General features: G+C 42.8%; 1 long non-coding RNA gene across 2 annotated transcripts in view; it reads right to left on the minus strand.

The window, feature by feature from the left end:
• Positions 1-16,058, minus strand: part of LOC146178601 (uncharacterized) — a 137,524-nt gene that overhangs the window by 22,166 nt on the left and 99,300 nt on the right. Inside the window, exon 3 of one of the 2 annotated variants that reach the window (XR_014700877.1) lies at positions 6,837-6,927. The exons of the other annotated variant lie outside the window; for it this stretch is intronic. This is a non-coding gene — a long non-coding RNA (uncharacterized LOC146178601). Of the gene's footprint in view, positions 1-6,836; positions 6,928-16,058 lie in introns of those variants that run through there. 2 annotated transcript variants of the gene reach the window in all.

The raw sequence follows: 16,058 nt of genomic DNA on the forward strand, positions 1-16,058 counted from the left end.
GCGCCTTCAACGCCGTGGAACCCTTCGAAGACTCAAGTCTTCGACATAGTCGTCCCTGCGGGGACCAGTCCTGACACCATCGTCGACGCGGCGGCCTCAATAGTGGGTTTACTCGAACTTTACGATAGTCATGCTTTCTCTTGAGTCAATGGCTGTTGATTGCTCGTATATCTAAAAAAAAAAAAAAAAGCCCCCCATTTCCTTTGCTGTGATAGCGCTTATTCTATATAAGCGATTTGTTGATGCAGTCGTACATATAATGTCTTCTCTTGGTCTGAGGCTACTTTCCTGTAGTTTACAGTCCGCAACTTCATACATATACATTTTTGAACGCCTCACATATCTTCGCTAGTTCCAAGATAGCTAAATCAATGAGTAATATCTCGCCTTTGAGCTAGTAATTACTGTGCTAAGCCTTTCTCATGCGTCACATCTTCATTTTACTTCTCAACAAGTTTTGAGCACTCTTGTACTGCAGATCTAGTCCACTCGTATTCTGCCCAAGTAGTAATGCACATAAGTTTTTCGTGTTGGACGCAGCAACAAAAGACTCCAACCTTGCCCCTTCAGAGAACGAATTGGATCGTCGCCGTCGCAATAAAGTGAAGAAGAAGACATCAAAAAAAGAAAACTGACAAAAATCACATAAACTATACAAATAAATGAAATAAATATGGCCGCTGCGCCATACGCCAGCTGATCTGTTGTCGTTGCAAGAGCTCGTCGAAACGAACACCGCATCGCGAACGTGCTCTGAGCATGCGGCTTCCAAACCATCAAGCGGAGGCAGTCGCGAAGCGTTTACGTGCCATGCGCTGAGCACGTCCTAGAATGTCTGATTGATTATCGATCGTGGTACACCGAGACCATTCTAACCGTCTTCGGGCAATGCCAACTTCCAAGATTCGTGGTGGGTTTTTCTTACTGCGTGTGCCGTCTGTCGTCGACTGAGTAATGTCTTGGCTGCTATCATTTGGCCATGTTTGGAAACCGTATGCTCGGCGTCTTTCAGCGTTGCTATTTTAGCTAACGTTAAAATTGAAACGCTACGTAGACTACTGTTGTCTTCGCTTGCAGTAAAAAGCGGGCGAACAAGCACCGCATAGCCGATTGCTATGGTTGTGTGGCAAAAAACGTGAAGTCCTTAAAACATTTTTCTCGCGAAATATGGTTTAGAGCTAAATCGAATGTACAAATGTGGAAGAAAGGAAAGGAGCGATGTACAAGCATGCAAACGTCACCATGTTGCGGCGCGAATCTGTGTGTGGACTAGCGTGGTTGTTATCATAAAGCTTCTGTAGTAGTTTAAAAGATTGAACTTCTCCACATGCGCCCTCTTGCATTTGAAAATACGACTTTATGGACTGCATTAAAACACAGACCAAATATTTAGATGTCTTAGCTTCCCCGTGTCTTCTTAACACATGAAAAAAAAAAGAGGCGCTAGCACCATTTCGAACTTTACTGCGGAAAATGTGCCTTTCTTCATATTCACACTGTTGAGTCAGGCCAAAATTCGCATTATTCTGATCAAAGCAGATTTTCTGAAACATTGAACCCAGAGGAATGCTGTTCCAGGTAATGAAGCCACTTTATAAAGCAAAATATATAACAAAGCTTACCCGTTTTACTCCCGTTTGTGCGCATTGTGTTGCGCAAACAAACGGGTCAGAAGGCTACCAGAAAACTGCTCCTAGATTTATACCCCAAGACATGAACCCCATGTGTTCTAATATTACACTTTTGTGTGGCTAAAATCGTGTCTTATGTCATATGATGTTTGCTTGCATGAATGAGGCAGAAGTGTTCAGGGCCTTTATCTATATCATTCATATAATCTTCACTCTGATGCAGAGTAGAGGCTGCTGTGTGCATTCGTTAAGGCATAAAAAAAATCTGACATTTTTCTACATATGTCTACATATGTCAGCAATCTACATATGTCAGCAACTTAACCTTGAACTCATCAAATAGGTCTTGTAAATTTCTTCTGGCCTGTTGTACTTCATTTTGGAAGTAATGCAGTTCGTGTAAACGTAGAGTTCATATAGCAGTGCATTTGCTGCGAGCCTGATTATTTACGAGAAATGTTTTGCCGCGGAAGGTGAGCAAAAGATCTATTGAGTCACGCTCAGCCTTTGTTTTTAGAACATTCAATTAAAAACTGGGGAAAAATAGAAAAGACAACGACAGGTGGACACGAACCCCGCGCCAAACTCTAACTGCTCACGCTGCTGCATGCTTGACTGCCTCCTAATTCCATTACAGCCCCATTTGCCGAATGACGTGCATTCCGGCTCACTGCGCTCCACTTCGCTCAGCGCAAGCAACTCGAATACCACTTCGAGCTGCGTTTAATCAAGTGAGAACGGACAATTGAAGGATGGAATGTATTTAGGCTAGATTGTGTATTGGCAGCGCATTCCTCCCCGTGCGTACAGCACTTTTTCGACGTCGAACACTGAAGCTTCCTGGGAAAGCCTTTATAATGGAGAAATGACACCAATGAACCCTGTAACTGATGAATCTTCGGCCTTTTACACAAACCTTTTGGTCTATTCCACACACCGCATACTCATCCTCTGTGAAATGCAAGCTTGTATTTATTACACGTAGGTATGCAACCTACCACCTCCCCACCCGTAGCCCTATATTTTTTTTGAATGACGGCGCCTAGATTGAAAACAATTAACCAGTTACTCTTTGGAAAGAAAAAAAATTCTAGTTTTTATGGCTGTGAATCTATGATCCGAGCAACACATATCGGCAGCAAGTGAAGCGAGTTGGGTTGTGAACTGCAATTTCACCATCCCTTGACAGTCATAGAAGGGCTAAACCTCGCAAACGTAAACCACCTCTTGCATCTCATATTCATATTTCTCGAGCACAAATATTTTCAAAGATTTATGCCACTATAATATGATGCCTTGTTCTTTGATGCCTGAAGTGCTGCACCATAACATTAGAGAGAGAACCCAAGAAGAATTTTACAACTTGCAGCTTATCTAAACTTCTACAGCCCTGAAGTAGAATTAAAACTCATACATTTGATGTTTGCGAAGACCAGCTTTCCCCAGGGCAGGAACATATATGTCTGATCAATTTTTTCATCTTGCACATACGCAAGAAGGAACCCAATAGCTTATCGATGTAAAAACACTATAAACCTATTTCGTTAATTCACTCGTAAGCATTTGAGTAGCAGCTTTGATGTTGAGGCGTATGCCTCATGTGTGTACCTGGATCTTCAGCTGTTCTCGGAATGTCGGTGGAAGCGTAAGTTTCTTATTTACTTCCCCATAATACGTTACCGGTTCCAAGTTTATTTCGTTCAATGGATGCAAGATACGTGGACGTTCTTAAACTTATTTCAGACGTTTCGTGCGTGCATTGAAACATCAAGGCACAATCACACTACCAAACGAGAAAGGAGCAAAAGCAGAGTGATCAGACACATGCTCGGAAACAGTCCCCGCTTTCTAGAAGACAAGAATGTTCGAACGTTTTCCAAGAGTCTGCCATTGGCTGTTAGCGGGACGATATTTTAGGTAATATATGGATAAAATAATTGTATCCTAAGGGATCGTTAAACCTTGGATTTTCTTCGAGGATTACACTGCGAACGACACTGATGCATTTTTACACCCAGATGCTCATGTTCTGGTTTCAATAATCACAAGTTATTACTAGAGGAAATGCCCCTTTCATGTGCTGTAACAACTTGCATGCCTGGATAAACGGGAAGGAAATTTGAGATTATAAAAAACAAATTGCGAATTAAAAAATTTCATATGTCTGTCGCTCGATTAGGCAAAGCCGATAATTCGGCGGCACGGGTTTTTGTACACCAAACCATATCTTTAGGACGTCTTTTTTATTCTTCACTCACATTTTTAACGGACGAAGAAGTAGCAGTTGCTCATGTACAGCTTGCCGACAAGCGCGTTTCCGGAACAATACTTTCGTTGACGATTGGCGGATACTGGCCACAATAAGAGTTCCACATTTCAAGTACTCGATGTGCTCGCTTATCCGTGCCTGGCGACACGGCAGAGCCCGGCTGTTGCGCTCTTGATCGGGAGAGCGGCGTTCTACATCTGCATCCACGGCATTCACGTCCCGGACTAAATTTCGTTTAATGTTATGCTATGAAAGAATCGATGCAAGGCCATGCTGTAATCTTTCACGTGATCATGACACAGCGTCTGCCTATTGGGTCTCTTGCGTGAACAATGTGCAGTTACACTGGCAGAACCCCTGCTTCACTCCCTGGCACCTTCCTCCGACCATGGGCATTCACATTTATGCGTTTAAAGTTAGCATGCATCACAGTACTAGCCGAGGAAAGCTGCAAATGCGCACATTCCACTCATTCTTTAGAGGCTAGCAAGCTGAATCAGAAAACACAAGCCGCTGATGCTCTTCTGCATGTGAAGGTCCGCAGTGGATTTCGTGATTACGTAATCTCCCGGCTATGGAATTAACTGCTATAATTTTCTGCTATGCAAGCTTAGCGCACAGACATGTGTAACATAAACTTCTACTGAAGAGAGCTTTGGAATGATCTCATCCATCTTTTCGTATTCCAGCGGCCCCGGTTTGTCAGCGAATACGCTGTGTTCTAACTCGTGCAGAAAATAGCTTCTGTTTGGCGCTAAGATTGGTTCCAGTAGTACTTGGGAGCGGGCTAGTTGCTTAGATGCCTCTGAAGACTTCGGACGCTGCATAATTACTCACAAACACAACACACACATACACACACACACACACAAGAGAATAGAGCAAGACGTTCACACCGATGATGCGCTCACTTCCAACTGGCTGTTGTTTGTGATACAAAGAAGAAAAAAGCATTTACGTCTTTTTGTAATGCTTTCTTCTTCTCTAGCATTGCCAGAGAATTAGCCTCCAGCAAAATAGCTCCGTCAGTGTTTCACATACATCGCAGAGCTTGGCAACCACGCTTCGCTCATTGCTCATTTGTCTGATAGCAGCCTTACACTGCTTCAGTCTTTTTCCAAATTCTTTTCCAGAAATAGGACACCGGGCACTCGGAGCATAGTACACTTGGTACTATCGGAGACTTAGTACACCGCGCTTTGGGCCGTTTTTCAGAGCAATGGACTTTCGGGAAAAGCAGGAGGCGTGTAATGGGGGTAGTCGGCTTATGCATTGTTCGATGCCTTTCTTTCCCAAGAATACGCGCTCGAAGATGTCGCCGAAGGTCGTGTAGTTTCTGCTAATAATGACATACACTAATTTTCAAAACGTTTTACAGAGCAAGTGCTTATGCAAAGCCGGTGCACGCTGACGGCTGACTTCCGCTCGCCACAACAGAGATACCGCATCGTTTCTGGGAGCATCTGGTATGGATACATACGGTGAAATCGATGACGTTAACTCGAGCCGAATAGCGGGCCAGATCACTTTCTCAATGCGGCGGGGAGCTGCGTTCATTATGCAGCGCAACGCCGGAGCCACATCGGCAGCTTCTACGGTCCTCGGAATGATCACGCGACGTTTTGGCCAATCGTAGGTGGCGACATGACTCGCGGTGAGCCTCGTAGTGTTGGCTCAGTATATCTACTAAAAAAAAAGTATATTTCTGATTTCATCATCATCATCAGCAGCAGCCTGACTATACCCCCTGCAGGGCGAAGGCCTCTCCCATGTTTCTCCAATTAACCCGATTCTGCGCTAGCTGCATCCACTTGACCCCTGCGAGCTTCTTAACCTCATCCGCCCACCTACCTTTCTGCCGCCCCCTGCTACGCTTTCCTTGTATTGAAAAATTGTACCTAATACTGCAAAAAATGGTGCAACCTCATTTTAAGCATATGCTACTGGATATTGAGTACCACAAGTTTAATTTCATTTGGCTTCCAGATACTCAACCCCATTTCGATGCACTGTGTAAACGATTTGATTACGAGTGAATAATAAGGATCCCAGGTATTGCACCGAGGATATCACACTTGTAGTAGTTCGATGCTGAAACCTTCTCCTTGGTGCAGCCATATTGTTTTCTTGTACACATGGCATATTCAATTTCGCCTTCAACCTGTAAATTTTAAAATGCGGAAAACTGAATTCCATTTTCAAAAAACCTTGCAGTAAGCTCTTTCAAATTAGACCTTTGGACGTCCTTGTAACAGGACTCTCTGCCAACAGTTTTTAGGCTCCACTAATCCAGTTGTTAAATAGAAAAATAATATCCATCGCACATTCTTTACACCCCTTGTCAGGTAATATTTTTACTGCACATACAGTAAGTTTCCCTAATAATTTTATTCAGACATTTATTAATTTTTAGATGCACCTGACCAGTGCTACTCTGCGTAATCGCTCGTTTTCCATAGTAACTTTAGTGTTGTGTTGATTTACTTTATTTGAATGTTGAAACCAAGCGAGAATGAAAAGTCCGAACACACTCCTCTGGAACGTTTTTTGCACTGACATTGACTGAAGCAGCCCCTTAACTCATCGGCCTTCAATTCTGTGCCTTCACAGTGCGTTTAAACGTAACTGCATGTCCTACGTTTTCTCTGAAACGTGTTCCGCCCACTCCGCGAAGCAAAGCAAAGAGCAATATATTAACTTGCATTTATCGGATTTGGACGTCAAAAAAACGGAGATGTGACGGAGAGCATTCCCCTGACGTTTTCGATTTCAGTAGCAGCCGAGGCCGACGAATAAAAAAACAAGCAAGCAAGTAGACAAATCAAAGCATTGCATATTCTGCACCTAAAAAGAAATTGTATTCAATTTCTTGGATTGACCGCAGTGTATTCGACTCCGCGACCCAATACTTTCTCGTCAAAATCAAACTGTACTCACGGGCCCAGGCTTATAAAACTTTATTGTGAATAGGAGTGGATGATTCAGGGACGTTGGCATGCCTCAGGCCACGGGGAAAGCAGAGAACGTCTGCAAATCAACATTTGAAGTAGCAATAAGGAAAGCAGCACAATGTAGTCATGTTGCCAGGTCAGCGCTAATCTAACTTCTGCTCTTTTCTCTATTACGTGTTTTTTCGTGTCATATGTGATGTTTTCATCTGTTTTGGTTCAGAATGAAGCCATGTCAGACCATATAAATTGGTCCGACTGTAATTTAGTATACACAAGGATTCGAAACGAAACGCTATGTGTGGGTTTGCAAGAGATGCAAGTCCATGGATTATACCCTAATGCGGAATGCATTTTGGTATCTATCACGTCGAGTACGAAAACGTCTGCTCTGATTTTCTGAATAAATTGCGTAAGCCTGCTTCTAACACCTTGAGTTGATATAGCATGAAACTAACACCAAACGGTTGACAACTGAACTGCGCGCACCGCTGGATACCGGGTTGTGAATATCTTCTTAAGGCGCTATTTCCCACACGAACGCAAGTAATGCAGTGGATATATTTGCATAATGAGGCCTTGGATTACAGTTTCCTGGTTTTTCTCCTATCAAATACATCTGCTTAATATTTTAAAACCGGCTTTTACTATCGGAAAGAAGGGGACTCTAGGACACGCAATATATTTAAACTATAAACAAAACAAAACGCGTTCTGTCTTTTCAGGGGAAGCAGTAAGGTGAACTAGAGTATAAAATGATTTCTAGCTTTCTATTCTGGCGTTGACACCGCCGAGGAAGAGAATAAAACGCGCCATGGCCTCACAGAAATTAGGCGCTGAGATGAATGACACAAACCAAGCGCACGAGTCATTCCTTCCCTCATTTACAACAGCTATCGAGTCCTCTCGACTGTCAAGCACACAGAAGACAAGCACAAGAAATTGGTGTCTTGTTCACCCCGTACACAAAGTACACAAAACCTGACCACTTTCTTTGCATTTCAGGATTACTTAAGTTCGCTTGATAAAAGGTGCCGAGTTTCGTGGTTGTTCTCTATTTACGTGTAAATTTGAACTAAATGAGATGACCAGCTACAGCACTAATTGCACCTGGCACAAAATGACAGCTCAAGAAATGAGGAATCTGGTACGAGTGAACAAACAGAGACAATCTGACCTTACATTAGGTGTTAGTTATGTTTCTTTACCTTAGGATATGCGTTCCAAAATAGGATGCTCAAGTAGCAATATTAGTGTTTCGATGGTTTCCCCAAATTTTTCAAGAATGCAGGTAGCTACACTCAACCTGACGGAGAAATGTGGGAGTGGCGGATCCCATTTGTACACGCCATAAGTGATTTCCTTACAGGGTTGATTTACAACGTAGTGGATCTCAACGCTTTCATATCACGTGAAGCACGCTCGCTCACTATAAACCCGCAAGAAAATAACACTCAAGAATGTTGAAGGGGGCACGAACAACTTTCTGCTTATTTGTCGACAAGGGCAGCAATTGGCACAATGTCATGCAGTGTGCAGTTGTCAATAAATGAAATTATTTGCAAGGGATGTAGGAAGAGGTCAAGAAACGAAAAACCTTTCTTTTGTGGCCGCTTGAAGTTCGACTTCCTAGCAGTTTAAAACCCGGAAAGTCTTGCCGCTTTCATTTTTGTTGAAGCGCTCCATTTCATCTCGCACTCCGTTTTCTCACGTTAGCCTTCAAGGCTGATTTCATGTTGTTTCTCCAGAGAGCAGTGCGGAAAAAATAACAGAAAGCCTAATGCAATAAATTCCGATGTCCTCGCAGATAGTACAAGTAATTCGTGCAAGTACTTTAGAGTTACCAAGAGTTAACTTGCGGTTGTTTCTGTTGAATAATTTTATGAATATAACTCTTTCAATTTATTTGCAAGAGTGCGTGCTTGAGGGCATTACTTCCTACGTGAATTCAGTAGGGTTACTGTTGCGTCATCTTAGTGATGAACATATGGAAGTGGAAATCACGTACATCTGTGGAGGGGATACACTTAGTTCTGCCGATTTCAACTCCCCCGACATTTCCATTTATATACAAAGTAAGTGGAGTAATATTGTACCCACTCCTACACACAACCAAGCTGGGACATACTGTGCAGGTTTAGACAATTTTCGTTTATGAACGTATATGTTTCTGTTTCTTTTGTCTAACGTGTGCTTCTGATATTGGACCTAAATTTATCACATGCACTTTACTGGTGATTAATCAATGTACCATTCAAACCATTTTGTGAATGCTTCTTTTTTTTCCATCATAATAAACATGTGGAGAATGTTATGTTATGTTTACCGCTTGAAAATATTAACCCGTAAGCAGTATACGCCATTTAGAACTCAAGAATGTATAAAAATACATAATGGTAATTGCGTGCGTGGTAATGCAGACGATGAGCGCTAAAAACAGAGGTGCAATCACATTGTAATTCTTATCAATTCATCTAAGATGCCATTAGTACAAGCTGCGACCATCTTTTCTAACCTTCTTGCACTCAGCGCATACAAACTGGGCGAAATACAGCTCCAGATAGTGAAGACAACGAGAAATCATCACTTCGAAAAGCTTGGAAAAGCGTATGAAAAAGGCTATTTCGAACTCGCTGTCTATGGCATCAAAGCCCCCGTGCAGGTGCCTTGGCCCGGTATACAATTAGACTTTCGAATGCTCCAAGCGCCCGGCACGGACTATAGTTCCTGATTGCATGATTAAAACCGTTTAGAATCCCGGGCTACTACTCTGAGTCGTGCCTCGTTGATACGATCTTATTTTTTTCTTTTCATATAGATCATTAAAAGCGCAGGGACTGTTTTATTACGCTATAATGCTCTGTTTTTAGTGTGTGTTTTTTTTTTGCGTTTTACGCTTGCTTAGAAGCTTAGCAGTAGCGTTCGTGCGCCAATCCTTTACAGTTGATTTGTTTGAGCCGGTGAACGGAAGCGAAGAAATCGTGCGCCCTTCATGTTCCGTTTTCGCGATGCACACTTTCTAAGCAAACTCCGAAGTCTTTCTTGGAAACCTTAGTCTTAGGGCTTGCTTAGGGGCGTGCAACCTTAACGAATGTTTCGAAAGGGTGAATACGAGAATGGCTACAACATCATTAGAGAAGCATAGCAAATCATGACATTTAGGTATATCCTAATATTTCTGTGGCAAAATTTTTGCGAAAAATTTTGTGAGCAAATGTAACTGTGGGATGATGAAAACCCTACAATGGGGGCTGCCTAAATTGCAGCAAAAAGGCAATCTGATCTTGCTACTGCTCAGACGACCGAGTCTTTAGCCTCAGCCTCCTTTTAGGCAAATATCTAAAAAACAAATAAACATAGAAAGAAATTCTATAGCATAAAACAAAGAAAGAGAGCAGAAATGCACTCCCCAATTTGAATAAGAAGGGGAAATAAAAAATAACTAATGCCTGGCCCCAGTGAAAGAACAAAAATGCCAAGTAAGATATATTTCTATAACTGTAGATGTTTCGTTATACGCAGGAAGCGACCGGAAAGTCCGATGTTGCAAGGAGATGTATCACATAGCAACATGGAATGTAAGATATATGACGCAAGGTAAACTGGATATCGTCAAGCGAGAAATGGACAGATTGAACATTGATATCTTGGGTATCAGCGAGCTCAAGTGGACCGGAATGGGAGAATTTAACTCCGGCGACCATTATGTCTTTTATTGTGGGCACGAATCCAAGAGAAGGAATGGGGTCGCTCTCATAGTAAACAGAAGAATGGGCAAAGCAGTGCTAGGGTACAACCCCAAAAACGACCGAATGATTTCACTTCGGATCCAAGGTCACCCTTTCAACATAACAGTTATCCAAGTCTATGCACCGACCACTACTGCTGAAGAAGCTGACGTTGAGAGATTTTATGCGGACCTACAATGCCTTTTAGACCGCACCCCATCATCAGACGTCGTTTTTCTCATAGGAGACTGGAATGCTAAGGTAGGGAGTGAAGAAATATCCGGAATTACAGGCAAGTTCGGTCTTGGTGAGCCAAATGAAGCTGGGCAGAGGCTAGTAGAGTTTTGTCAAGAAAACAACCTGACCATAGCGAATACTCATTTCCAACAGCACAAGAGGCGCGTGTACACATGGACTTCACCGGACGGTCTGTACAGGAATCAGATCGATGATATTATTTGCCGACAGAGATGGAGAAGCGCTATACAAGCAGTAAAAACAAGGCCTGGGGCCGATTGTGGCACCGATCATCAGCTTCTTGTTGCCAAGATTAAGCTTCGATTGAGGCGATTGAGGAAAACGCAGAAAACTAGAAGGCATTTCAGGTATAATCTGGATCAAGTTCCATTAGAATATGCTGTGGAAGTGAGGAATCGATTTCAAGAATTAGATTTAGAAGACAAAGAGCCCGAAGAGATGTGGACTGATGTTCGTGATATAATACAAGAAGTTGCTACTAAGGTAGTACCAAAGCAAAAGAAATGCAAGAAAGCAAACTGGTTATCTGAAGAGGCTTTGCAAATAGCTGAGGAAAGGAGGATGGCAAAAGTTATGGGGGAAAGAGAAAGATACAAGGTTCTCAATGCGGATTTTCAGAAAATAGCAAGGAGAGATAAGAATGCCTTCCTCAGCATACAGTGCCAAGCAGTTGAGGACAACAGCCAATTAAGGAACACAAAAGCTCTGTATAAGACAATCAAAGATATCAAAGGAAGCTTCTGTGCTAAGATGGGCGTGATAAAGGACAAACGAGGCAAGGACCTCACTGAAGCCGCAGAGATAAAGAAGAGGTGACAGGAATACACAGAAGAACTGTACAAGAAGGATCCGAATGTGCAAACCCAACATAAGACGGTTGTGATCACTGATCTCGAGCCGGGCATCCTGAAGAGTGAAGTTGAATGGGCCTTAGCCAGCCTTGCTAAGAACAAAGCTAGCGGAATTGATAGCATTCCAGCTGAGTTGCTTCAAAACCTCAACCATGACGCTGTTAACATTCTGCATACATTATGTCAGAAGATTTGGACAACCCTGCAGTGGCCACAGGATTGGAGAATGTCAGTTTACATCCCCATTCCAAAGAAAGGCAGTGCCAAAGATTGTTCCAACTACCGCACGATCGCGCTTATTTCGCATGCTAGCAAGGTGATGTTGAAAATCCTCCAAGGTAGGCTGCAGCAGTATGTGGATCAGGAGCTTCCGTACGTGCAAGCTGGGTTTCGCAAGGGCAAAGGAACTAGAGACCAAGTTGCCAACCTTCGCTGGATCATGGAAAAAGCAAGAGAGTTCCAGAAACCCACCTACTTCTGCTTTATTGATTATGCGAAAGCGTTTGACTGCGTAGATCACAGCACATTGTGGCAAGCTCTCCAAGAGATGGGAGCTCCAATTCACCTCATCTGTCTCCTCAGGATCTTGTATGAAGGGCAAGAGGCCACAGTCAGAACTGGGCATGGTCTTACTGATTGGTTTCCAATTGAGAAAGGAGTGAGGCAAGGCTGCATACTGTCACCCTGCCTATTTAACCTATATGCAGAGTGCATCATGAGTAAGGCCGGTCTGGACGAGTCTTCAGCTGGAGTGAAGATTGCTGGAAAACGTATCAACAACCTTAGATATGTGGATGATACCACTTTAATGGCAGAAAGTGAAGCGGAACTCGAGACTTCTGATGCGTGTACAAGAAGAGAGTGAGAAGTTTGGGCTTAAACTGAACATTAAAAAGACAAAGATCATGGCGTCTTGCCCTATCAAGTCCTGGAGCATCAAGGGACAAGAAGTGGAAGCTGTGACAGATTTTCTCTTCTTGGGCTCCAAGATTACCTCGGAAGGAGACTGCAGCCATGAAATTAGGAGACGCCTGCTTCTGGGAAAGAGAGCAATGGTTAGCCTTGACCGCCTAGTAAAGAGCAGAGACATTAGTCTGCCAACCAAGATCCGTATAACTCGTGCTATGGTCTTTCCAGTTGTGATGTATGGATGCGAGAGTTGGACTGTGAAAAAGGCTGACCGCCGAAGAATTGACGCGTTTGAATTGTGGTGCTGGCGAAGACTCTTGAGAGTTCCTTGGACTGCCAGAAGATCAAATCAGTCAATATTGTGGACCATAAACCATGACTGCTCATTGGAGGGTCAAATTCTAAAGTTAAAGCTCAGCTACTTTGGTCATCTGATGAGAAGAGAGGAGTCGCTGGAGAAAGATTTGATGTTGGGAAAGGTTGAAGGTCGCCGGAGAAGGGGTAGGCAGCGAACGCGATGGTTAGATGGCATCCTCGAGGCACTGCAGATGAAGTTATGTGATGTTAGGAAGATAGTGAGAGACCGGAAAGTGTGGCGTGACATGGTCAATAGGGTCACGAAGAGTCGGACACGACTGAACGACTGAACTGAACTGAACTGAAGCAAATCAAACGCTGCATGGAAAGAGGCGGCCGCTGAAAGGATAATTCAAAAACAGCGCCTAAGGCGGTAGTCGTCAGTGTGTCCGCTGTTTCTCTATTTCATACTGAGAACGCAGTTGCACTTCATCTGAAACGTGGTACACAATTCTACGGTGAAAACGTCTTGTTTGCGCTACGCCCTCAAGGTTAATTTCAAAATGTTGATGTTACCGAAGTTGCTTGCGAAAGTGGACACGAAAAATATTCCATTGTAATTATTTTATTTTTCAATTTACAATTTCTTCACTTCAAGATATTCACTACAATAACTACAGTTGGAAGCTAATCGTAGGTAAAAAAGACCAATAAGGATTAGAGAACCTAGATTTTTAACTTGTATGTATAATAAGTTAAAAGATGCAAGGTATAATCAGCAACGCTAAAAATTAAGGAGCATACTATAAGGAAATACATCAAAACAATTGACTGTGCGAACGACAAGAGTAACGATTTTTCCACAGGCTGAGTATACTTGTTAGATGCGCTCTATTGTAATATTTCTGGGGCAAGCTCATTCCACCCACGCACTGCGAATAGAAAAAAGATACAAAAAGCATATTGTCGTTGCACGAAAATTCCTGAAGTGTGTGATCGTGCTTATTACGAGCCCCGACGCAGCGGTCTCGTGGTTAGGGCGTTAGGATTGAGTCCCTGCCGCGGCGGCCGCTTTTCGCTTTTCGATGGAGGCGAAAACCAAGACAAGCGTGTGCTGTGTGATGATGTCAGCGCACGTTAAATAACCCCAGGTGGTCAAAATTTCCCGAGTCCTTCACTAAGGCGTCTCCTAAGCCTCAATCACTTTGGGACGTTAAACCTCGTTAACCAGAACCAGTGCTTATGGCGAGTCTGTCCGGAACGGTTGGCCTTCATGAAGGATGAGGGATCTTAAAATGTTCTGGAGCAATGGGAGTAAAACCTTATGTCGTGTGCAGAGTCGTCTAATCTTAGTGCGAACGCTAGTCACTCTATTCACAGCACCAGGACGTGCCAAACAAAACTTCCAGGTTCTTCTGGACCCAAGTGATTTTGCTTCAATGTGTAGCTGCATTGGACGGAATGACACTTTTAAAACGTGACTTGTGTTCGCGCTAAAAGTAAACGACGCTGTACCTGTGCTATAATAGAGAGCGTAGGGAGGTATACCAGATGTAGTAAGTGGGCAGGCGAGTCCGTGCGGCGGTATCTGTTAAATCGGGCAGCCTAGCGCTGAAGACGGTCTAAGATAGCCAAATCATTTTTCATGTGCGGAAACCACGCTATATTGGCGTATTCTAGAACAAGATGAATAAAAGTTACTTATGAGCGTTGCGCTTGGGTGGGTTTAGAATGACGCCGGGCGCGTTTCGAAACGAAAAATTAGTTTGCAGCTTTTTTACCAACATTACGAACATGCAATGAATAGATGAGATCAGACTGACTGATATCTCTAAGTAAGAATATTCTTGAACCTTGCGTAGTGGGGCACCGTTAACGCATTACGCAAACCCCATGAAGACGTTTTTTTACCTGCATTTATAATCGTTTGCCAATTCAGGCACCATTGCGGGATGCGGATTAGGGCATTGTTAAGATTTACTTTGTCCTCGTAGTCTGATACCTGGCTACAAATGGCGTTTTCATCTGCGAATAGGCGAACGTAAACGTGTATATCCTCTGAAAAGTCATCGGTTAGAGATTAGAAACAAAATCGAAGCAAGCATTGAGACATGGGAGACACTGAAAAGAACGTAAACTCCGTCCAAAGTGCAGGAACTAAGCTGTACGGACTGGTAAGATATGTATCGTAATCTCTAGTCCAACGAAAAATCATTCCATCTTCAAATAAATTCTTTAGCTTATATACCAACTTAGTCGGAGACACGATACCACAGAATATTATTAATTCTAAGATAATTTTATCAGTTTGAGATTGGTTGTTAATGCTATTAAAGATAATACAAAACGCCAAGACATAATTCACGAACGGTCGCAATCAGCTGCGTAAATGTAGGAAGCCTGGATTTGAAACCATGCTGGCAAGACCATATTATTCGTTATGATCATCTGCAAATGTAGTAATAAGCTTTTAATGCGATGTGTTCTAGTAATCTACAGCAACTTCAGGTAAATGAAATAGGATCAAGTTACTTAAGTAGAAACTTTTGCTTTGGTAGTTAATGCATGTTTTAAGAAATAGAGAATCGCCGACGCAGACAAAGAGAAGAAAGTCACACGAAATATTTTGCCATATATGTTTATCGCTTTTGTGGCCCTCCACAGCATGTGGTGTTTACTGCATCTGGTTGGCAATGCCGCGCTGTACCTGTATATTTCATGTTCTTCTTTAAATAAATAATCAGTTGTTAATAGCGCCTGTCCGTGTCCCTTTCTTGTTGTGTGGCCGCTTCTATATTTCTGAAAAAGCACGAAAGTTAGCCTTGGTGGCTAGGTTACATGATTTGTGATCAAGGATTAATTTAATGAATTTGAATTTATATGGTAGGAGACCTTCATGGAGCGATTTTAAAAATAAAAGGAAAAGAAACTGACTGCTCAGCGTAACGTCTCAAAATCAGTCCGGTGCTTGTCATCTTGTCAGGGTTTTTTCATTAGCGATAACACTTCAGCCTCATATATAATAAGAATGCCTGAGAGTTTGTCATCGCCATATGTTGTGTGGCACCTGCTTTCATCAAGGCGAGGACTGTCCGGTGTAAATTGTCCTGCAAGTATTGGTTGAATGAATGTGCTTTCTCCCTTCACTCCTCGTAAAGAAGTTTTGA

This window comes from Amblyomma maculatum, chromosome 9, assembly GCF_055883805.1.
Source record: "Amblyomma maculatum isolate TAMU_Amacu chromosome 9, ASM5588380v1, whole genome shotgun sequence".
Classification (NCBI taxonomy): Eukaryota; Metazoa; Arthropoda; class Arachnida; order Ixodida; family Ixodidae; genus Amblyomma; species Amblyomma maculatum.